The following is a 23,688-nucleotide window of genomic DNA, read 5'->3' as shown; positions in this document are numbered from 1 at the left end:
TCCAACTGGCGAAGTCAAAAATAGAACCTTATGCATAGAACTGCACATCTTTCTTTTGCATTTTTTTCGCCCGGGAAGGGAAGAGAGGTAGGAGGGGGTTCAGGGATTTTGCAAGACTCGGGCCTCTGCGATTACCACCACGGACACTAAAAACATTTTAAGACTTCATCGAGCTCGTCTAAAACCTCTCCACCTTTTGCCCTCCTTCGCGTAGTATTCTTTTGAGAAACCGCGATTCCCCAGCAGATGCGACTCACACGAGCCAAAAGGAATGGGGAAGGGATTTAAAAAAAAAAAAACCTCAGAGCACCCACTCCCCCCTCCACAACCTCCTCCGTGAACTTCCCCCGTTCCGCACCACCCCGGCCCACATCCACACGGCTGCAAGCGCGGCAGGCTCATGTAAACATCCCATCCCATCTTAATCTATAATTACGCCCGATCTCTGCCTCTCTTTCACCTCGCGCGAGTTGGGAGTGGTCAGGGTTTACAAAATCCCACGCGGTTTTAAGTTGTCGGCCTGGTTTTATTTTTGGGTAAATGCCCCGCTTCCGCGCAGCACTGGCACGAAAATGCATCAGAATATCACGCGCAGCATAATTTTAAACGGGAAATAGGAGGCAATGCATCGCCCGCCATCTATCGCCTCGAAACACAAACACAGGAAACGGCTTAGGGCTATTTACTGGGTACTTGTAATTTACGACTAGCCTTATTCTTTTTTTTTTAAGGTGCAGTAAAAATAGGAGAGAGAGAGAAGGAGAGAATATTTTCCGACGCAGGTTATTTTAAGCTCCTTTATAGGAGTTTGAAAAATCTACTGCGCGCAATCGCTTGCGAAACGAAATTGCCAGGGGTAATGCGGAAGCATTGTCGTTGAACAGTTTTGAAAAATGAGTTACTGAAAAGGAGAAGCTGTTTACTCTATATTTTTATTTTATCAATTACTTAAGATAATGAAAAGACATTTCTCTAATTCATATTCCTATCAAGCAAACGTTTTATACGAGTTGTACCTGAGGAATAATATCATTAATGACCGCTATCTATAAGCCATTGCGAGAAAGAAAAAAAACGATTCTATTCCATTCCGAAATAGCAGTTCAAAATAATAATGCTTAAATAATAATAGGCAGAATATATATAATACAATAAGAATAAAAGGCAGATGATTAAACAGACATATTTAGCAGCGGCTCACAATGTCACCTGCATTTTCTCCATTTATAAAAATGTATGATAATTTATCAAGAGGGTCAAGGACTACTCCGCGTAATTATAGTTTTTTCAAATACAATTAGCAAATTTACTCATCATTTAGAACACAAAAATAGCACGTAAATCGATTTCTGAACACTCTTCGTTGTGCTCATGGTTACCGACAGCACATTTTATATTCCATAATATAAAAGTATAAATAAATAAAATAATACAGTTCACATGGTCAAGGGATATACTTTAGGCTACACCTAATCCAGCCTAGCCCAGTTACGTAGCTGTGAGTCGCAGCTAACTAGCAGACTCAACAATTTCCTTCCACACCTGGTCTCAACTCAAAAGTTAATCTGGATTAAGTCGAATTAAGTTATGAACGAGGCTTCAACCATTAAGAAAGGATACAGGATTAAATAAAAGGTTACTTTTAAATTGGATGTCACAGAAAATGTTAGATGGATGGTAAGGAAACAAAATACGGAGTCATTACCCAACCGATAACATTTTCACGCATAATTTTGACAAATTAACCGAGAACCCTCAACGGGATTCCTCATTGAATCACCACTTCCTTTACCGACGCTTTTCCGAGACCAGATGTGACATGTCAATATCATTCCGCGGAAAAATCGCAAATTAATTTCACAATCACTCACAAATTGCGCCAAATGACATAATGAGAGGGCGAGATAGGACCCGGATATTGTCATTTCCTCCAACCGCGGAGGGCAATGATTAACGTTAAAATCGCTTTTCGTCCACGGGAAAACAGAGCGTCCTCTCTCAACCAACCTCCCTTTCCCAACATAACGAACATCACCATCAACGCACGCACAAAAGCAGTACAGTACAATCGTCGGAACAGCTTACGCCCTCTATATGAGCAAAACAGGGGAGATGAAATTTTTAGAGAGAATTTGGAGTAAGCATATGGAGGGAAAGACGTGCAAAATGTGACTTATTTGTTGGCAATGTGTCTCAGATTGGAAATAAAATTCCGAGCCCTAATGGACAATTCAACTCGTCGAGGAACATGGATCATACTGCAGGTTGTCATTCTGATGGACGGGACAAGATCACCTCCATTACTAGAAAGGTTGGAAGCATTGGATTTAACTGAAAATATAGAAGTGTGACGAATTCAAAATTTTGCATCGCCATTTCCATTCAAAATAATGTGTAATGTATACTGTGGTTCTTATTCAACTTTAAACTTGTTTCTCATTATACAGAGAAAATAGTAAAACTCTCACTTCATAAAAAGAAATTTTGAACAGTTTAACTTTGTTACTATCCTGACTATAAATATTTAAGACTTGACTGCTCTACCCACACTCGTCATAATGACCACTTTTGTAATTGTTTTTTTGTGACAGTAGCTAAATGAAATATAAAATTAGAAATAAATGCTTTGCAAATTGCTTCTACAGATTACAATATATATTTTCTTGGAAAATATCCACCGCACTTTTCCCACGGTCCCGCAGGAGCGTGAACGGAAACATTACGAGCAAAAATCGGGTTACACTAACAGGGTCGAATACAACTACTTAATGAAATAAAAGAAAGTTGCACTTTCCCACAATTATTTTAAAGCGTACGACGCTTTTTGCCTCACAGAGCCATCAAATGGAACAAGACAGATGATCTAATACTAGATGATGGTTCTCATAGCATAAGCGCGTCGTACGCGTAATAATCTCGGAAAAGTGCAACTGCCTCATATTTCCAGTCGAGTCTGACTCTGAGTCTGAGTCGAAGTCGAACTTTCACTACGTCACGCCTGAATCGGTTGAATATATCGACTTGTCGATTCGACCGATCTCGAACATCAAACAATCGATAGATCAATGAAATCATAAGATCCAAGCGTGATGGAGGGGAATTTTTCCATTTTGAAATAAACATTTGCAATTTTCCACGATTATAAACTTTTATCCCGACCTTGGTTTCAATGTAGTAACAGTAACATCGAAAACTAGGTTGGAATAAAAGTTAATAATAATGACAAGTGTTTATTTCAAAATCGAGAGATTGAACGACCTTGCGTACCACCTACTAGGAACGCCATGCCAAACACTGACGGCCACAAGTGCCCCCTGAGGTCGCGAAGGGTCGCGGGGAAGGGGTGGTGTTCTCGTGGTCATGGGGTCAGAGGGATGATGCCTCCCTCGCGACTCCTACCCCGGCCCTCGAAACTCAGAAAACCCCGGGATAATCCCAGCGGGTATGCAAGGATGGTCACACGTGCAGCGGGCAGAACAATCGCGGTGCCAAGGCCACCTCCCAAGGCCCAAGAGACTAAGGTCGGCACAGGGGTTTACTGCACCTGCTTCGGAGACAAGAAAAAAGGGATTGCAAGGGAACAGCAACTATCAGAGCATGAGGATTCTTGGAGGTCCACTGAGCCCTATAGCTTGCGTAAAAGCACAATGCTGATATGAAGAGGCGCGCAGTGGAAGTGAAAGGAATAGAACTGCGAAAGGTATGGTGAGGTCCAAATACTAACAATAGCTTTCGTTAAAAAAATTTGAGAATAAAATTTATAGTCCCACTTCATCAGGTTTGAAGTGTGAGGTAGAATAGAAAAAAATCTTCATTAATTATAAGCGTCCCGCTACTGTTTCATAGAATCTTCAGAACTCTGAAGTGGAGGAGAAATCGTGTCTAATTTTTTATCACTTGACGAACCTTCAGCAATGGGATGAGTTTATTTCTACTCATCTGACTATAAATCCAGATCCGTAGACGAGGTGTGCCGTGATAAGTAATGGGTAATTTGATATAAATAAACAACGTGAAAAGATAGTGACAAAAACTAAGAGTGAAAAATTATCGAACCAGTAACAATGGAATACGACGATTTTTCCAATAAACTGTCATGACAAAATGAAGATACGCCATTTTTCCAGTACTCGGTTGGGTATGTATATTAATTTCACCATGACAACACAAGTATTACATTGACTTTCATCACAAAGTCGTGTTTGCCTCTACAGGATAATGCAAGAGACGAGAAACATGAACTGGGAAATTTTTACTTCTGCTTCTAACCGGAAGCGGTACCGGACGTTTATTTGTATGTTCTATGGCAGCTAACACAGCTCTGCGATTTATTTCATCCTAGATTGTATGCTTCCCTCAATCCACATGCGAAATGCATGGTAGTAGTTGGTACGGAATCAACCAAAAAACCAAAATTTACCTCGAGACCGCCCACAAAAACATTTTCCGTGCCCGGGAACGTATGAGTTACACGGCTCTAATTGAGATAGATTATGGTGGGAATGCAACAATACATCCAATTTCGAAGTGCTTCCAACAATTTTGATGAAATACAACCCTTAGAATTCTTCAATTTCAGCTAAAGTTATTAACAATATAAAATCGGTAGTTAACTTCCAGCGAGTTTTTAATAGATGAGTTATTTATTATTTCATTATTCTATTTCTATTGTTTCGTACATATGGTTAATATGATTGACAAGCAACAGTTTACGTTTCCATAATGGAAAATGATAAAATATACTTTTTTGGTTGAATAATATATTTTAAAACGACCTAACTTAGTAAACCTAACAAAGTATATTTCTTCACTTTCCATAATCGAAATTATTCACACAGTTACACATGAAATCATGAGTCATATGTTTCCATCGTTGAAATAACTACACTAACTATCGGAGTAAATTAATTAGAACAGACACAAGGATGCAATCCTCACTTTTTCCCATTTCAAATCCATACATCGCTGATATGGCACGACGTACACTTACTTTGAAACTTACTCGATACATATATGGCCACATGAAACCTTTTTTTATTTACTACTCCGGGATTTGCCTAGTACACTAATACATGGAAACACGAGGGTATGATAATGGTATTTACAAATTCAAAAGCTGTAATGGATTATTCCTATATCAAGAGTCCTTGTATTGAATTTGAAGCGTATGAAAATGTATTGGATGTCCCATGTAAGAAAACTACTGATGAGGAATTCACCATAGTTCATTTGAACATAAGGTCGATTAAAAAAAATTGGGATTCTTTCCTTGTTTTACTTGAAAAGCTATGTATAAAAAAAGAAGTTGCTGGGGTCATTTTAACAGAAGTGAACATCACAACTGATGAAACTTTCTTTACAAAATAAATGGTTTTAATGTCTACTCCTCACTAAGGGAAGGTAGAAGAGGTGGAGGTATTCTACTGTACATAAAACAAGATTTTAAGTTCACTGATGAAAACTTTAAGATGATAAATTCGGAATCAATTATAGGGACCCTAAATATAAAAGGTAAAACTATAAAAATAATGGCTATATATAGGCCTCCTGATCAAAATGTTTTGCATTTCCTACAGGAGCTAGAAAACATTGTCAATATGTCCAAAAACAAGAAGTCCATCATCATAGGTGACATAAACATAAATCTTAAAAATAAGCACTGTGCAAATACTGTAAAATATAAAGAACTTCTTTTGTCACATGGGTACCTGTCATTAATTAATGCATATACAAGGGAAGAGATCAAAGACGGTCATCTGGTTCAATCATGTATAGATCATATACATTTTAATGGACATTCTAACTTAGTTAACAGTTTTATGATAAGACATCGACTTTCAGATCACTACTTAATCGGTGTGTCCTTCATAGACCAAAAGAAAAAAACAAGTCTGGGTCAGTCAGCTGATTGTAAAAATTATAAACATAGGGAAATAGAATATATTGACAATAGTAGGGTGGACCTACAAATAAATGATTATAAATGGAGCACTGTAGTGGAGGAGAACAACCCAAATATTATGTTTGCAAAACTTAGTCTGATATTCAATGACATTTATGAAAAATCAAAGGTAACCTTCAAGCCTATAGGGCGAAGGAAAGAAAATAAATGGATGAATGAAACTATCTACAAATTAATATTAGAAAGAGATAAGGCCTTTAAAAAATGGAAAAATAGCCCCAGAAATAATTTTCTCAAAGAAAATTATAAAACCATAAGAAATAAAACTGTGAAACATATTAGGAAAGCAAAAATTGATCACTTGAATACAAAGGTATCAAATATACAAGATAATAGGACACTTTGGAATGAAATTAATAGAATGACAGGTAGGAATATTAGCAGATGTAATGATGATACAATATTTAGCCACTTAGTTAATGATTTTAATGAGCAAGAAATATGTAATAAGTTTTTGAAACAATTTTTAATAAGAAGTGAAGAGACTAAATGTACTTGTGGACAGAAATTTTATGATGACATTCATTTCCATAACTTATGTAGTATTTATTTACCGGAACCCACAGAAGATATCATTAAAAAAATTATAAAAGAGCTTAAAAATAAGGGACCTGGTCAAGATAGAATCAGAATCAGAGATATCAAGGCAAACCCTATACTTCTTCCTATTATAACTACTCTTGTAAAAAGAAGCATTACCCAAGGTATAGTGCCTGATGGGCTAAAAATTGCATTGGTTAGACCTATTTATAAAGGTGGATCCTACAAAGATTTTGCGAATTACAGACCTATCTCCCTGCTACCAACTATCAATAAGATTATGGAGAAATACGTGGCACAGTATCTAACAAATTTCTTGAAAAAACATAAAATAATCTCAGACTACCAATATGGATTTGTGGAAGGTAGAGGAGCTAAAGATGCACTTGAAATTTTTGCCGACATAATAAATACCAACCTTGATAAGAATAATAAAGTAGTAATCACATATGTGGATTATAAAAAAGCTTTCGACTCTGTCAATTTGCCCACATTGCTGCATATACTGCAGGATATTGGAATTAGAGGGTATATCCTGAAATGGTTTAGAAGCTATCTCCTGCAGAGGAGTATCAGGGTGAAATTTAAAAACTGTATTGGAAACCAAGGAAATGTAGAATATGGTGTACCTCAAGGTTCTATTTTAGGACCAATCCTTTTTACTGTGTATATTAATAGTATATTTAAATGTATTTTAAATTGTAATATTTTACTTTATGCTGATGATGTTGTATTGATATCTGCTCATAGAGATTTAAATACTGCCATTGCCTACATGCAAAATGATGTAAATAACTTAACAAAATGGTCACATGACCATGACCTCTCCATCAACATGAAGAAGTCCAAAGTTATGTCCATAGCCAATAATGCAGCTAACGTTCAACAGATTCACATAACAATACATGATTATAAATGCCTGCATACTGAAATAACCAAGTCTGTGTGTAAATGCAACAAATTAGAACAAGTAACACAATATACGTATCTCGGTATCATAATAGATCAGACATTCAAATTTAGGGAACACTGTGAGAAGATATGTAGTAAATTACGAAAGGTTAGTTATCAAATGTATCATATTAGAGATTTTTTGCATATTAAAGTTAAAAAGATGTTGTATTTCGCAACTGCTGAATCAATATTAAGATATGGCGTTACTATTTGGGGTAAAACCTGTAGGGTACATAAATTAAAACTATACAGTACACAAAACCGGATCATCAAAGCGATTGCATACCACAAAAAAAATGATAATAATTTGTCAGCTAACTCAGACTCTCACGATACAAATAATTTCTATAAAACACTAAGAATACTACCACTCGAAAAACTTCTAACCTATATTTTAGTAATAGATAATTATTTTTCCAATAAATACAAAACACTGAAAGACAATTTTCATAAAATGGAAAAGAGGAATCTATACCAATATAAAATCCCCAAATGCTTCAATCAATACGGTGAAAACAAAATGGTGGTTAGTGTTCCTAAATTGTTTAACAAATTACCTAAAGAAATGCATGGTTTAACCACATATTCGGATGTCAAAAGTAAACTTTTAAATTATCTACTTGAGGACTAAAATTTTTAATTTTAAGACATAAGTTTTTTATCGTTTCTTTCATTGTTTTAGATGTTTTTAACTTCTTGTAAATGAATTATGGAGAACCTGCTGATGAGCCTGTTTTGGCTCAGAAGGTCTCCTAATTGTATAAATATTTTTTTGTTCTAAAATATTGTAATATCAGGGTTTTTCTCTTTTATCTTTTCTTGCCCAATAAGTCAGAATATGTGTTGGTTATATAGTGAAAAGCGTGTTAAGAATTTGCAAAGGGAATGTTTTTAATGTATAACATATATTTTAATATTTGAGATATGTATTTTTGATGCATTGTAATGTGTTTATAAACAAAAAAAAAAAATGTAGCCACCACACCAGTCCGATTAATGAGAAATTTTTAACTCTTTCCACATGTGCAATAATGTTTAATTTAAAGCAATTTACGTTTCCAGAATTAAAAATGCTGATTCAGAGCTAATATTGCTGTACGATTAGCTAATACGGACACCCAATAAAGACGAAAAACCTTAAGCAATCTCAACATGTTACAGTAAATACTTCCTACCTACTACTGCCTAAGTTATACAACAGTGAAACAAGAAACCCAAAATAACAATGAAGGTGTATAATAATAACCTCTATCTTTAACAGAGTTAAGAAAGAACACTATCCCACTTAGGCCAAGCGTCTTTTTTCATTTAATATCTCAGAAATAAAAGAATTATTAGATATTCACAAATGAGAAATATGTAGTCAAGTACACTTAGAGCGAAAACAAAGATTCGAGGCATTTCATAGCCTATTCCACTAGAAAACCCCCAAAAGGTTTATAGGGATTTAATAAAAATAGCCAGATGGCATGACGACACGAGGAAAATTTCAGTCCCTTCCAAATACTAACGTATATTCCGTCATTATCTCATGAATAGAGAGGAAATAATACTTTCGTCAATATGCTGTGCGCGGAGCCTAATAGCGGGCAATGAGAGATCTTAAATACGATATCATCACTGAAAATATTGATAGTTCAGTAATCAAGGAGACATCCCCTCCCAGTGTCACGGCCGATGCATCGCGATGTATCGATTTTTAAGAAGAAGTTATTTTTCATATCAATAACTTTGCAACAACTAAACTTTCGAATAAAAAATCAAGTTAAACTATATTTTTTAAATTAATATTTAAAAATTACAATTAAAAAAAGTATGTTCATCAGCCAAAAATTGCATGAAAAACATTATTTTTCGAAGTTTTTACATTTTATTCATATATTAATAAGGGGATATTTAAATACCCTTGACACGTATTGTTATCATAACTCCCGGGATTTAAAAATACCTCTGATGAGACTCGAGAATAAATTTTAACGCTCAGACGATGATTCTTTTCACTTCCTGGTAAGGAGATATATCAACGATACCCGGCAATTCAAAACCAAAGCTATTTTCATGATGATGAAAAAAACTGATGAATAAATATAGCACACCACAATTTTTCCACGAAATGAAAGATCGGAATGGCTACGTACATACTTAACCCACTATAGCATTATTGCTTCGGCACAAATTTCATCGCCTATCCCCAGTAAGAACACTTAAAAGCGAAATAAAAATATGTAGGCCAAGTAGAACGCGATGCGGAGAGACATAAGACAAAGCATTAATTTTCAAGTTTTACAACGTATCGAAACAGCTCCGAATAAAATTGCCAATAGTTCCCATAACTCGCGGCGGCAGAGGAAACAGTATCACGGAACTAAAATAGCCATTAATTGCCGGTCGTTTCGTAGTCGTCACGAAAGGTTAGCCATTCCCCGTGACAATGAGAGCAGGGACATTGGAGGATACTTCACGACAAAAGAATGCACCATTACATGCGAGTGTCTTATGCCGCAGATGAGAAGCGGGGATATATGATTACCTTAACTGCAGCCAAGCCTGGAGGGGAGGGTTGGGAAACTATCACGATGGCTTTTATTCCACATTTCCAAGGCAATGATGTTTCCTGAACGATAGCAGTTAAATAAGCAAGCATTGCCGCTCCTACCAAACCATAGGGAACGTACCGATTGGTTAATAAAACAGAAAGAGGCAAGAACTCCACCTGATTCATGGACTATTTCCCAAAAATACCGCACAGGAGGCGACTGTTCCCATCGTAAGATATTGCTGTTGCACCTCGAAATTCCTACGTAACAACATATTCGAGGAAATAAACATTAAAAGAATAAAATGTTTCCACGTTCAGCGCTCGCATGGAAAAATTTAAGGCTTTACGCAAAACTTTTTTTTGCCAAATTAAGGTATAATTCACCATCTGCAATCGGCAGCCAGGGAAAATAGCTACGGTAAATTTCGGAGGAAACGAAACTTGGAAAAACATTATTTTCACATTAAATGCGTGAACAGCGACATTTTACGAGTCAAGGAAGGGGAAATCGGGGGATAGGAGTGGGGGAAAAACATATAAGTTACTATTTTCGATACGAAAGTTGGAACCAGGGGGGGGGTCCACGGTTCATAAATTCCAGTTAGAGCCGATAATTGCGGATTCCGTAAATTTCGGAACGAGAGAAACGTAAAAAAAGCGACTCAATAATATTAAGGTGTGGAGCGGGGAGCATGATGTAGGAAAACATTTTCCCGCGTAATTGAGGACGGCTTCAAAACAACAGAGTGGGAGAGAAGGAAAAAAAAAAAGATTCACCCTCAACGACAAACGACAAACAAAAAAAAATACTCCACTCAAAAACTTGGGCGGGCGACGCTCGATTTTTTTCACCACCGAAATGTATATAAAAGGACATAAAGATGGCCTCGACGACATTTCCGGGACGATTCAATTTTTTATTTCGGTAGGTTGCGAGAAAAAAAATCCAAAAACAAATTTTTAAGGGTGTGGGGAGAGCGAGGAATTGTGATGTGGGGAAAACTTCGTTTCGATTCGTTCCGGAAATGGCATTCCGAAAACTTTCATTAAAATTCGAAACTTTTGCGGATTGACGCAAAGTAATACAAAAAAACAAGCAGTGAAACGAGTCGCGGAGGTCGGGTAGAGAGAGAGGCAATATGGTGAAAGGAAAGGGGGAGGGGGAAAGAAGGTAAATGAATGGGGAGAGGGGATGGGGTGATGAAGGATACAGACGAACGACGAAGAGGAGAGGAAGCAATGTTTTGCGGGTCGCAGCATCCCCGTTTATCTGGAGTAATTACACGCACCACAATTTCGTGTTATACCTACTTCCCCGCCCTTCCCTGTCTATTCCCTACGCCCCGACCACCCCTTCCCGCCACCAAAGCAACGTCACAGCCTTCCCGAAAACCCCATAGCACAGCCTACAAAACCTCCCTCCTCCCAACGTACCCTGCCCCCTCCGAAGCCTTGATGGAATTTACAAGTTAGATTAGTCCCACCTGGGTTACATGTCATGAGCAATCGGTGATCGCAACGTTCCCTTTGTGGACATGTAAAATCGGCCGGTCGTCATCGGGCGGGCGTTATAACTCTCGACGATTGCATAATCTCTCCGCGGCCGGGATAATTCCCACGTAAAACTATTACAACCCGTCCGGACCCCCTCCCCCCCCCCACGGGGTGACGAACGAAAAAGAATTAAATTACAAACGCACATTGATTGTGACGGGCGCGCGGAGGTGACAATCGGAAATTGATAAATGACGGCGAGTTGAATCGAGGGAGCGGCGAAAAATATCGCAAAAGTAACTGACCCAGCGCGATAAAAGTTCGCAACAAGTCCATCCCTCCCTCCACTTGAAGTTGGACGGGTAAGGAGAGGCAGAGGGATTGGATCCGCGCAAAAGGATACCGTCAGTCTTTTTTTTTGGAGCGCGCAGAACATTCGCGCCAGCCCGTCACTCGCATTCGTCAACAGGCAAACGCAATTGAGCAGCAACACCAGGTCACGTACAAGGGCTACAGAGATTCTTCACATGAGAAAAAAATACCTACGCGAGGGAGAAAGAAAAAAATACCATCTTGAATGAAACGCGAGGGCCTAATATCTAGTACCATGAGCTTATGTACAATAACCACAGGAATTCAGGAGCCTGGATAGCGTAGTGGTCTGACCAGTGGCCCGAAAAGCCAAAGGTATGCACATTGTACAACGATTCCCGGTGAAGGGGAATTTTTCTCATGATATTTAATGTAAATTTCACCGCTGTTTACGCGACAATGTTAAAATATTTCATATTGCCGCTATGACTGACTTTAGCGGAGGTTTGAGGCTCTCAACCAGTTGAGGGTTCATGAAAGTCGTTTCGATCTACAGTTGCTAGCTTGGATGGACCGCAAGGGCTATACGTCTAGTACCAAGACTCTCGGTATGATTGCCTATCTTCGCAGTGGCACGGAAGGGAAAAGTTCCGTAGTTCCTGCCCGGTCCAGAGGATTTTTTTTTCTCATGGAAATTCCCCTGAATTTCACCGCCCTTCACGAGCCAGGATTGAAATCTTTCACAGCAGAGAATCTTGAATGTTTTCCCCTCTCAAGCACTCGTTCAGAGTTTCAACCCGAAGTGTGGAACGGATGGGTGAGGGCAGAGCTCACTCCGGAATAAGTTACATACGTTTCCAAACGTTTGGGGAGCCAATTCCTTTCCTTGAGCCACCTTTTTTTTGTCTTGTAAATTGTCTTCATGGGTTAAAAAAGACGGAATTAATTTCAAACAGATTATTGTATAAAACGGATTGCTTGGATTTAAATTTCCGGGGATTTTAAGTCACAATAAATCTGAAAATATTTGTTACTGAATCAAACTCTAAAATAAGTAATACGAAATCTAAGTCACATAGTTATGAAATTTTTAACAAAACTTCACACATCTTCAGGGAAGGAAAATGTTAATTAATAGGTTGCGGGACGGAGGATATTAGGTTTCTCCGCATTTCTCGTCACGAAGAGATCAAGTAGAATCGATTTAATAATGGTTTACATCAATGAACTCCACGAGCGTGTTATGCCATATTCTTCGGGGTGAACTGAAGTGAAAGTTGGAGGTGTTAAACAAAAGCGTACGTAAGGCGTGAAGAGAGATGAGAAAAAGAAAACGAAGAGCAGTTCAATCTTATCAGAGAGGATATATGACGGAGGGAATGGTTAGCGGATGGATTAAAAGACGATAGAAAGATTAAAACAACAATGAAAGAATGGAGAAGGGGGAAGGAATAGGAATCGGATTACGCATTTCTTAAAGATAAGTGGGACTAAGAAAAGTGGAATCTTCAGCTACAGAGCAAGAAAAGAACATACGCCTAGTTGGAAAGGAAACAGATACTGAACGAGTTCAATTCATATCGGACAAAACTTGCAGTACATACATTTTCTTATGCACACCAGCGAAAAAAAGCGGCAGTAAAGCAGCGACTGGGAGTATGAACGATTCGATTTAAATTCAAAGAAAATTATTGTTAATGAGTAATACTATCGTAGAACATATTCATGATCAGTATAAGTAAAATTTCAGAAGCCTTAAGGATTCAATACTGAATTTTTTAACATCAGTACCAGCTGAAAACACGTTTCAAAACTATGATAAGATACTCAAGATGATTAGATAGCTTCACCATAAAAAATGCTGATTTACCAAATTTAAACTATTCGCCAGCTACTTACCTTCTTATATAATTAGTTGCCCAAACAGTAAATAAAAACTCTTAGGTAAGTTTGGGACGTAACCTTGAGTGAATAGTCGTGAATCAAATATATATTTAGTGATCTAGGGACGACACGATTGAGTGAGGCGGACGAAGTAGGAAAAGACGATGATAACACAAAAAATTGGATATTGTAAATCACTCCAATAAGGCTCTCTGAAAATTGCCTCCAGGATCTAGCCAAACACCCTGCCATCATGAAATTCTGAACATCATCGATTTTCTCCAAAATTTCACCAGCAAGCCCATAGTAATTTGTTTTTCAAAGGTAAAAACTATCTCCGTACGTGCCATAAATTTGAACATTAATTGAACTGATAGAATCTCCTTACGTTTTCCACCTATTTTTCTCTCATGTTAACAGACACGATTGAGATAAACTAAGGGTATCTTTGAATAGGGTTCAACTTAAGTATTAATCACGTGACGTAATTTTTAACTTGATCTGGCTACATAATTCATTAATTAGCTCAAAACATCTTCAATTGTAAATCTAAGAAATACATATTGCTCTCCATTCTTAAACCTTAAAGTTACACCATTAACATTAAAAATATTCGCAATAGCTTACTCATTCGTGTTTAAAAATTACCAAAGCGGAAAATAATATTTGCAAAAATATAAGCACATTAAAAACGACCAAAGTTAGTTTAAATTTTCAAATACACTTTGACACCATCGAGGTACTAAATTCTAGCATGCGTCAAATCAGAAATTATACTTAATTCAACATTTAGGTCAACGATTCAGTCATGTTAATTCAAATAAAAATTATCTTCCATAATATTAGTGATAAAAAATGTTAATGCAAATCAACTCACCAAAGTCGCATTAATCTTGTACTCCGAACAAACCGGTGCACTTTCCTAAAAGGAAAATAAATATAATTATTAAGAAAGACATTCAGTATAATCTAATTGCTTTACTCTCAAATGTAGTTCACTTAATTTTACAAAAGGTCGTTATAATTAGAATTTTCCATAAATTATACCTGAGATTTTAAAAACATAGTGAATATGCACTGCAGATGGTTTGCAGATGCATTGTTTAGCCACTTTTTCCTATGAGAAAAATATTATACCCAGAAAAAGTAACCCACACACATGAATATTACACTTATCCTTTAGTCAAATATAATATAATATAATTTGAGGAACTTCGCCGCGAACTTTCGGCGGATAACACAAAAATTATAATTAATTTCATTTTTGTCACAATGACCACATTTTGGGACAGGATGACAACTGATACGTGTGTCAATCTCCCAAATATATGCCTCTATATTTACAATATGATGCCTACATTAAAAAGGTCTGTCACTTATTACATCGGAATAAACGTACAACTCACAATACGGTTGATAATCTATTTTCACTCCAGCCGAAGCTGTAAAGCTCAACTTAGAACAAAAACGAACAGCAACCAACTTTTGCCAGCAAAAGATAGAAAAATAAAAATATGACGACAACAACCTAAATGAAAGAATGCGTAATGTCTTAGCAGGAAAACTCATACTTGACTGGCTATAATCCCAGAGTAAATACAGGCACGCCAGTTTCCCAGCATTCCTCAGAGAAAAAAATACCGTTCTTGGAATCGTTCTATTTTCCGTGCGGCCATCCAAAAGTCCAAATTTGTTCGCACGAGGTTCTCGACGGTATATCATGTCTGCTGCATAGTCTCAATAAATCAGGAGCTACTAACAAAAAAATGCAAATGAAATGGCGGCAGAGCATGTTTACTCTGGAAATCGTCATTAGCAGTTACACGTGGAGCTTTTACGACTTGATACCCAACGACTTCAAAGTGCGCATAAACAAGCAGCTTTTGACACAAAATGACTTTTTAAAAATTACTCCGCTAAGCACGTCAAAGTTAATTATATTCTCCTTGCATCAATAACACAAGGATTCTTACGAACTAATTATTTATGCTATGCGCCCTCCGGTCCAAAAACACACACCAGCCTCATCGATCAAGTCAATTTCATCCACAGCAAGTGACAGTAAATCATTCCCACAGACAGGAATAAGAGGAGTTAAGCCATTGACTTCCAACAGCCGAAAGTACACTTATTTTCAGTACTCCGTATATTTCACTGAAAAACCAGATGTGTTTAAAGTTAACCAATCAAGGGAGCAAGGGAGATCGAATAGGCTTTTAACTGATTTCATATCCACAGGTTAAGGACTCATTCGTGAGAAATAGCGTTGGTTTCCCACGGATATCCCAAATCCTCATTTGATACCACAAAAACAACACCTAATTTAAATGTGGTTCTGCAACTAGCGGATGAGACAATCGTGAGCGTATTATACACCGAGCGTTTTTCGCCGTAACAGTCAAATCTTAAAGGAAAACCTTTGTAGCATTTTCCCTGAAATTCGACAATCACCACGTAACCCAGATAATACCAAGACAGGGAAATAAACCGTTATCTATGTCCAGAAACGTAGCTATCCACTAATCGGATGACTGGACCCTGATACCTAAGCTACATCTCGTGACGTCATTCATCTCCTTTTTATACTGGAGGCATCCATACATGAAAAGCTTTTCGACATGATTGCGGCCAACCAATGCCATTGGTGCCATTGTCAGTTTGTTTACTTTTTCTACCATAAAATGTGTAACAATCGAAACTAATTTGTAATTTCACCATGCCATGGAACAGATGATACTTTCAAAATCATTTTTTTTTGCTACGACCCCTTAACAGCCAACTTGTGTTAAACACTAAACTACGGTATCCTATGATAAGCATAGGTAAACGAGAAGAGCAAGAACACCGCCGCGGCGCCACCGTCGACTCATCTGAAGATATGTATCTCCCATAATATATTACATACTAGAATGAATACTCAAATTCAATCTAGTTTGCACTTCTTAATCCTTTGTGCTCAATTTTTAACCTTTATCCATTAATTAAATATCCCCAGCGGCCAGAAAATGACGTCTATATCGAAAATGAATTTTCAACTGAATTCATAACTGGATGTAGCGGCTAAGCTAAGCAAATCTCAATTTCAATAATAACTATTTTAAGAATTCTAATTGCACCATAACAACTCTCGTTAGAAAAAGTGGGCATTCTTAGTTAATTTTTTATATAATTTCCAGTTGAAAATTACAAAAATTCTTTATGATCTTACGGTGATGCCTTAGAATGTAGATTACAGCTAGAGTGCAACTGCCAATTCTATAAAAAAGAGATAAAGAACCTAAGCTACATAGTTATAAAATGTTAATGGCGAAATTGAAAAGTAGATATCGGGGCACACCACTAGTTTGAGTTATCTTATAGGAAATTAATACCGAAAATTAAGCGAAAATACTAACATCAAAGTAAATAAATTAATGCATGATAGGTAGCCTAATTTTGATTTTGAACAGAGGAGGATGTCACGCGTGAAAGCAACAAAATTTATGGCAACACGGATTTACGTACATGTTTTGAACCGCGTACAAGCGGCGAAACCTCTTTAAGAGATAGAAAAAAAAGTCCTAACCACCGAAGGCTCACTCCTGCCGGAGAGCTTAAGCGATGACGGCAGAGCGCGGAGGGGTTGTGGGGAGGGCGGAAATATTCCCCCGAAAAGAGAGTCGAGAACGAAATTGAGAGGGAGACGACGCGAATTTACCGCCCACCACATGCACGCGCGAAAACGAACGAATCCGGCAATCTATGCGAGGGTGAGAAGGGGGTCTCTCATAACACAGCAAGCTGCGATGCCCCACACACCAACAGCAGCCAACGGCCGAGGGGGAGGGAGGGCCCGCGCTTGGACACACAATCAGCACCACACGCCTCTCACCAGAGAGCAGAGTAATCGCTCGCGGAATGCGTGAATAAAGAGTTTTCGCAGGGAGGGAGGGGAGGAGGGAGTCAACCTCGATGCACGCGCAATTTATCCGCTCCATCCCACCCGACCAGCCGACCGCCCCCCGCGCGGCAACCTCTGCTCCCGGCGCGGCAAGCGCCGCACCCCGCCAAACCCTCCCTCCCGTTGATGCCACTCGCTCATCCGGGTATTTAATTTATTTTTTACGCCCCGAGACGGGAGTGGTGTGAAAATTCTCCCATCGACAGGCCAGAGAGAGAGATTCCAACCTCAACCCCCTAGTCATTCCGAATCCCACTCTTTACATTCACTCATTCTCGTCCCCTCCCCGAGTGCATTCGCTTCCTATATCCGTCATTACCACTTAGTACAAATTCACTCCATACCCCTTCTATTGACACAGTTTCATCTATTTCATCAATCACAACCACTATCAAAAGAATAAATCCTCCTTATCGTCCCTTCCATCGACTGTCGCAGTGGATGAAGCTACTTTGTCATGCCAGCCGATATATGTACTTCACTGTTTATTTTATTAAGAGATCTAATGTTTTTTCTTCAATTGTAGGTCTATGTATTTTACGTTTATTTTTTAACATTCTTTAATAATCCAAAGTAAAGATCTCCTAAGTTTTTGTATTGGATGTTAAAAAATAAGTTGATAAATCCCTGAAACCCAATTCACGGCACCCCCCCACAAAAAACGCACAAATATCCACCGATATAGGAATATTGCTTCTAAAAAATTTTGCTAATGAAATACAAGGCCCTAAATTTGACATTTTTGGCGGCACGGCCCCCTTCATCGGCGCTAGAAGACGAACAGTAGTTCATTTTCTCCCCCAACGAACACGTACCGATCAATTTGTAAACAACATAAAAATATCCCGAAGAAATTTGTGTTCATACAGTGTAAATAGTGAACAAAATATATGCAGGTGGTATACGGAACGCCTAATTATTCCAGATGATGAGGCATATCAATGGCGGGGTAAGAGGTTGAGGAAACAACTGCTCACACCCATGAGGGAAAATGAGTAATAACCACACTCCAAGAGGGAAAATTGTGAAATACCTACAATGTACGGGAGGGAATTCTGTACTCCCATCTCCACTTGGTAGCATGGTATATAAGTACCTACTGACCCACTCCTACAAAAATCCGCCTCTAAACATCATCCCGGAGCCACCACTGGGTCTGATGAAAACAAATGTCGAAAGCACACATGCTCAAGAAGAACTGTACGGGAAGGCTTCGTATGAGTTCTTTAAAACAGGTGAAGAAAGGTGTAAAAGAAACGAAATAAGTAAAAATAATGGTGTACGCTCAAAGGATACTTCAGCGAATAGGAGCGTCAAACCAACCCCAGGATTGCTAACTAATGGTGATGGACATTTTTCTCATATTTTTCATATTTGTCACTATGTAGTGTTATCACCTAAGAACTTCCAATTAATATTTATTAATTCCCAAGCTTATACTCGAGTGAGAGCCCTAAGTTACCCTGCACTATTCACCTATTCCCCGTACAGGAAGAAGTTTAATCTTGGCATGAAAAAATGTATAAGGAAATTATTAGGATAAAAAGAAAAAATACGAAATGAAAAACGCAAGCCTTTAAGTGCGTGGATTGTTTTATTGGAGGCTTTCGGAGCACAGACGAATTTTTTAAGGGAGGTTTACATTGACACGTAACTGAGGTGATTCACAGCTCCACAGAAGCTCCGTTCACTTTTTCCGAGTTACGAGTTCCTTCACACTGCGACAATAAAAAACCAGGGAATGGAATAAAAACTCTTAATTTTGACCTTCCAACGATAAGATAAGAAAGCAGCAGAAATGCAAAGATAAGAAAAATCGGTGCGAAAAAATGTACATATCTAATGAGAAAAATAAATTTTATCAGAAGGCACTGATGGAGAAGATCAAGAAGATTGTGGTGGGGTATCAATTGCAATAGCTTCGGACGAGAGTTAAGCGCACGGAATCGGTCAGAGTACTGCGATGTGGAAGGCAACGGGAAACCACCACATTACCTTCCCTAGAAGATGTAGCCTTGCATTCGACATGACGTGATGGCATCCTTCCCGGTAAAATATTCCGGAGGTAAAATAGTCCCCGCATCCAATCACACCTACGGATGGAGACTAGTTGGAAGGATAGATCAGTTAAAAGAGTCAGATGTAGGATTGGGACAATAGCTTGGGATAGCGGGAAATGGAGGGCTGTAGTAATGTAGTATACCTATCTTAAGATTGCAATACGACGTATGTACGTTATGAGAAAAAAATGTATTGCACTAACCAATTTAATACACTAATGAATACAACATTTTTGTAAAAACCTTGAAATGACATTTAAAAAATCCAACAATCTAAAACGCCTAAGGTCCGTGGTTCTATTCCCGATCTAGGGGAATTTTTTCTAATAGCAATTCATGTGCATATATCTCAAGATAGCGGTTTTCCGAAATGGTTGTTAGGTATGGTATTTCTAATTACACTTGTTGGAATCTACGTTCCCAATTTCAACTTTGAACTAATCGAAAAGTAAGAATGAAGAGTCAACCAGGACTATTTGATTAATAAAGTATATATATAACCATCCCTTTCGTCTCACACCCATAGAGGCTACCTATCCATCCGCCAGCCTTTTGAACCGCCTCGGGCGATACAGGTCTCCCCGCTTCGTAAATGCATGCAAAACTCGACCTCTCTCCCTTCCACGTAAACCCCACCAAAAGCCCAGAGGTCACGCACACGAACCTGCAAAGCCGAAAAAACAGATTGCCGAAGGGAGCTGGCCAGCTCGGGGGGAGACAACGGGTGGAGGGGGCTAAGGGAGGGGGGAAACTCTTTAGGGTATAAGGTAGCGACGGAGGGAGGTGGGATAAGAGAAAGGGTTTGGTCTCTTGAGTACAAGGGTTTGAGCGATATCCCATTAACAGAATCGACCCTAAATAATAAAAATCATTGTCAACGTAGGAACCAGCCAGTCACAAACGCGATGATACATGAGTATATTAAAGCATACAGCGGAGGGATACCGAGCTAAGAGTTCTAAGCGATACTTCGCGACGTGATTATTGAAGGGAATCAAAAATTACTTTCAAAGGTACCCTACCACTTAAGATACGTATATGTTTTCTGCATTTTTTTGGGTTTTCACCGCGTCCGTTGGCTTTTGTTGACAACAGTTTCGCTTCGCAACCTTCGACCTGAAGACGATGACTGCATGTCATAGACGCTGCTGTCTACAAAAGCCAACGGACGCGATGAGAGCCCCAAGAAAATGCAGAAATCGCTCTGATTAACTCCGCGAAGATCTTCGAACCTACAAGATACATACTTTACGTTTATACACGTTTATTTTTAGCATTTTATTAATCACCCCGACCCAACAAGACTTTTTCCTCTCATTTTATCTTTAAATCCTATCCTCTTCCTCCCCCTTTCTCGCCCGATAAATATTCTTCCCTCTAGCAGTTTAAGCATCCCCTACCCGTTAAGTAATCGGTTCATCCTCATCCTGTTCCCCCCGTATCCCCTCCAGAAGATGGCTCACCTCGCCTAACATTTCCTAGTTCCTTTTCCTCTCCATTTATTTCACCTCCTCCATTTTCCTCAGCACCTAATTTCGAACGACTCCAGTTTTTTCTCGTCCTCAGCGTCCACGTTTCCGCACCGCGAAGCGAAACACTCCAATTAAGACACTTCACTAGCCCTTCCTAAACATTCTTACGTAACGATCCTCTAATTTGCTCTTTCCCGTTCATAAATGCTTCCTTTGGCCAAAAAATCGTCTTAATATCATCACTTTATTTCCATTTCCTTTAATGTGCACCTGATATAGTCAGATTGCGCCACCAGCATAAGCTTGTGCCCATCTAATCCCACGCTAAATATTACATACCTTATTCGCGATACCAAGAAAAAAGTCACTTCGGTCTAATATGTTTTTAAATCCTACAGAAAAAAATAACAATCAAATTAGAACCCAAAGACCTCCTTTTTACCGATGAAGGACGTTGCTCGAAAAAATTTCAATATTTTTTAACGTAATTTAACATTTAAAGGGCAAAGGCAAAAGAGAATTAGCAGTCGGAAGATGACTAAATCCATGCGTAAAATAAATAGCCGTGCGCATAAATAAATGACAAATGAAGAGGCTGAGAAATGACTGGAGAGAGAAAACATTTTTTTAACACACATAGGCAATAGTAGATTATTCAATTGCAGTGACCCTCTTCTCATGGAAAAGGAAGATCGGAACTGATGAATTAATACCAAAATAAATAACTAGAATACAATATGGTGCTGCAGGATACGAAGTCAATGATGTAGGCGTACCAAATACTGGATATTAATATGAAGAGAGGAAGTGGTGGAGCAACCATGACTAAGAGAAATGATTGAGGGGGGTTCCATCATAGGAGGGGGGGCAGAGTGGCAGAAAATCGCTCGGGTCTGGGAATCAAATTTTATCATTTCATCCCAGCGACGCCCCTTCTGCCGAGGATAGTTATTTACAGTAGATTGGTTGATCGCACATGGGGAATGAGAAATTTGGAGAGGACACACAGGGTCCCGATGGAAAAGGAGTGGGCAAGGGTAGACTGACTGATAGGTCCTCCACTCCCTCACCAGGTTTCCTGTTAAGAGGAACAAAACCAAAGTAATGAACAACGGAAATAAACACGACCTCTGCATTTCATAGGAGGCCAGCGCACAAGGGAGGATATTTTGAAAAGCATCACGCCTAACACCGGCAAAAACATTGCGGATGCACGATTAACAGATGAACGCGAGGGATTTATAAGAATTCATAAGGTTTCAGGAGAAACAGCTCACTCTTAGCATGATTCTTAAGAGAACAAAAATTACGGTAAGAGAGACTTCTATAGAATTTCAACAGAATGCAACGTAATTCATCATAGGAAATTGAGCGATATGCTGTCATGATCAATAAGGCAATATCGAACTAAAATTACAAAAGATTGAGTCCTGGTACTACAGAGTATTCCGAAATAATATTACGAAAGGTATTTCTGCCATTACAAAAGATAATAAGTTATGAGCATAGGAGAATATGGCTAAGACCTCTTTAGATTTCTATAGAATGTAAAATATTTCATCAAATGTATTCGCACGATTGTTTGTGTGGCCGGTGAGCCATATTTAAACAACAATTACAAACGATTGAGTCCGCAAGCTCTGGTTCATAGCACATATATGCGGAATTTACCATGTGTTTTTTATTTAAAATGAAGCAATTCCACCTAGAGATGCCTCAAACTATTGATTATACTGATGCTCTGGAGTATTCCGAAATATGCGAACGGAGAAGTAATTATTGCGAGAGCTAATAAATTATATTCCCATAAACCTATCCATCAAACTTCATTGCTCCGCTGAGCCGACGAAAACGGGTGTGTTTCATGCGCTTCCACGATAAAGAACGATCTCCTTCACATTGTATTCGCCCGTCTCAGCCATGGTTTGCTTCAAACATGATCTCCAGAGTTAAAATGTTATCCCGATGTGCATTAAAAAAAAACTTATTCCCCAAACGTAACCATGACTTCTTCGGCCCTTACCTTACTCTCAAACCTCTCCTTCCAAAATAAAAACCACTGACGGAACTCGATTTCGATTATATCCATCAAGACTCGTTCATACGCCGTAGTTGACTGCTATGGCAGTCAACTGTAGCAGTGCGAGTAGAAAGCGACTGCGAAGAGGGTACGAATGGTCAAAGGAAATATGGTCGATCTTGATTCAATCTATCAGCGAAGTTGAAGGAGTTCAACCATGAGCGCAGAAGGTTTCGATTATTATGGATTATTATTATGTTGATTTAACCACGCTGACCAAGAATGTAGCTAGCGCTTGCTTTTTTTCAATATCTTACCTAAGATCGCAAGCCAACATTTAATTAGGTATCTATAATTCTTCACAAGAGAAAGGTATTAAGTAGCAGTATCGACCTAGAGATGAGGAAGAGACTGGTGAAATGCAATGCGTGGAGTGTTGTGTTGTATGGATGCGAAACGGGGACCTTGGGAAGAAAAGATAAGGTTATGATCAACGCTTTTGAGACGTGGA

At 38.6% G+C, this 23,688-nt stretch overlaps 1 protein-coding gene across 1 annotated transcript in view; it reads right to left on the bottom strand.

Moving 5' to 3' along the window:
* Positions 1–23,688, bottom strand: part of LOC124159763 (protein bric-a-brac 2-like) — a 779,585-nt gene that overhangs the window by 707,506 nt on the left and 48,391 nt on the right. Inside the window, exon 3 of the mRNA XM_046535677.1 lies at positions 14,563–14,607. The gene's annotated coding sequence lies outside the window, so the exon portion shown is untranslated. The remainder of the gene's footprint in view (positions 1–14,562; positions 14,608–23,688) is intronic.

The sequence above is a fragment of the Ischnura elegans genome, chromosome 5 (genome assembly GCF_921293095.1).
Source record: "Ischnura elegans chromosome 5, ioIscEleg1.1, whole genome shotgun sequence".
NCBI lineage: Eukaryota > Metazoa > Arthropoda > Insecta > Odonata > Coenagrionidae > Ischnura > Ischnura elegans.
This window is presented reverse-complemented; position numbering and strand designations above follow the sequence as displayed.